At 47.8% G+C, this 2,055-nt stretch overlaps 1 non-coding gene across 1 annotated transcript; it reads left to right on the top strand.

The window, feature by feature from the left end:
- Nucleotides 1–1,471: 1,471 nt before the first annotated feature.
- trnam-cau (transfer RNA methionine (anticodon CAU)) lies at nucleotides 1,472–1,543 on the top strand. Its single transcript has one exon. It is a non-coding gene; the product is annotated as a tRNA-Met (tRNA).
- The last annotated feature ends 512 nt before the right edge of the window (nucleotides 1,544–2,055 follow it).

Genomic DNA, 2,055 nt, shown 5'->3' with positions numbered 1-2,055 from the left:
TTCCATCACTATACTGATGATTGAGAGTAGACTGATGAGGCAGTAATTGGCTGGGTTGGATTTGTCCTGCTATTTGTGTACAGGACATACCTGGGCAATCTTCCACATTGCCGGGGAGATGCCAGAATTGTACCTGTACTGGAACACCTTGGCTCGGGGCGCGGCAAGTTCTGGAGCATATGTCTTCAGTACTATTGCCGGAATATTGTCAGGGCCCGTCGCCTTTGCTGTATCCAGTGCCTTCAGTCGTTTCTTGATATCACGTTGAGTGAATCGAATTGGCTGAAGACTGGCATCTGTGATGCTGGGGACTTCAGAAGGAGGCCGAGATGGATCATCAACCCGGCACTTCTGGCTGCAGATTGTTTCAAATTCTTCATCCTTATCTTTTGCACTGATGTGCTGGGCTCCCCCATCATTGAGGTTGGGGATATTTGTGGATCCACCTCCTCCTGTTGGTTGTTTAATTGTCCACCACCATTCATCATTGGATGTGGCAGGGTGTAGATCTGATCCGTTAGTTGTGGGATCACTTAGCCCTGTCTATTACATGCTGCTTCTGCTGTTTGGCATGAAAGTAGTCCTGGGCTGTAGCTTCATCAGGCTGACGCCTCATTTCAAGGTATGCCTGGTGCTGCTCCTGGCATGCCCTCCTGCACTCTTCATTGAATTAGGGTTGATCCCCCAGCTTGTTGGTAATGTTAGAGTGGGGGAATATGCCGGGCCATGAGGTTATAGAATGTGGTTGACTACAATTCTGCTGCTGCTAATGGTCCACAGCACCTCATGGATGCCCAGTTATACATTGCTAGTTCTGTTCAAAATCTATCCCATTTAGCACAGTGGTAGTGGCACACAACACGATAGAGGGTATCCTCAATGTGAAGACGGGACATCATCTCCACAAGGACTGTGCAGTGGTCACTCCTACCAATACTGTCATGGACTGATGCATCTGCGGCAGGCAGATTGGTGAGGATGAGGTCAAGTATGTATTTCCCTCTTGTTAGTTCCCTCACCACCTACTGCAGACCCAATCGAGCAGCTATGTCCATTAGAACTCGGCCAGCATGGTCAGTACTTGTGCTACCGAGCCACCCATGGTGATAGACATTGAAATCCCCCAGCCAGACTACATTCTGTGCCCTTGCCACCCTCAGTGCTCCCTCCAAGTGGTGTTCATCAGTCTCTCGCTGTCTCTTGCTGGTTTGCTCAGTACCTTTCTCTGTCTGTTCATTTCTGAGTCCTGATAATCTCTTCCTGGTTTTCTGTGTGTCTTTCTCTGCCTGCCTCATTGTCGGTGCTGTTACTCCGTGTCCTTGTGTCATTGTGCAGTGAGGGTGAGTCCGTCAGCACGTGTGTTGCTGAGGCCAGAATTCTTGAGCATTCAGACGACAATCCTATTTTTATAAAAACATTGGGGAAATGAACATATTTCACTAACAGGCAGCTAAAATTTAAGCCAACAGTTAGCAGAGTGGCGCAGCGGAAGCGTGCTGGGCCCATAACCCAGAGGTCGATGGATCGAAACCATTCTCTGCTATTTATGTTCAAAACATCAAGTGTTTCCCTATAATTACAAGATGCGCTCGATTGCGATCAGCTGGTTTGCTCAGTACCTTTCTCTGTCTGTTCATTTCTGAGTCCTGATAATCTCTTCCTGGTTTTCTGTGTGTCTTTCTCTGCCTGCCTCAATGTCTGTGCTGTGACTCCGTGTCCTTGTGTTATTGCGCAGTGAGGGTGAGTCCGTCCGCACGTGTGTTGCTGAGTCCGTGATTCTTGAGAAATCCGACTACAATCCTATTTTTATAAAAACATTGGGGAAATAACACAAACAGTTCACTTTCAAAACATCAAGTATTTTACCCATAATAACAAGATGCTTCCGAAGGCACTCGATTGCAATCAGCTTCTTCCTTCTAGTGAACACATCAATCAGCAACAAATCACTTTTGCTCACACGAACACAAGCTGCAAACACGGACCAGCCGAGTCTCTCCCACTTTGTCACCCCTTCCTGCAGAGCCTCCTCTCCACCACCAGATGGTGATGTTG

Source organism: Heterodontus francisci, unplaced genomic scaffold (assembly GCF_036365525.1).
Source record: "Heterodontus francisci isolate sHetFra1 unplaced genomic scaffold, sHetFra1.hap1 HAP1_SCAFFOLD_286, whole genome shotgun sequence".
NCBI classification, from domain to species: Eukaryota; Metazoa; Chordata; class Chondrichthyes; order Heterodontiformes; family Heterodontidae; genus Heterodontus; species Heterodontus francisci.
This window is presented reverse-complemented; position numbering and strand designations above follow the sequence as displayed.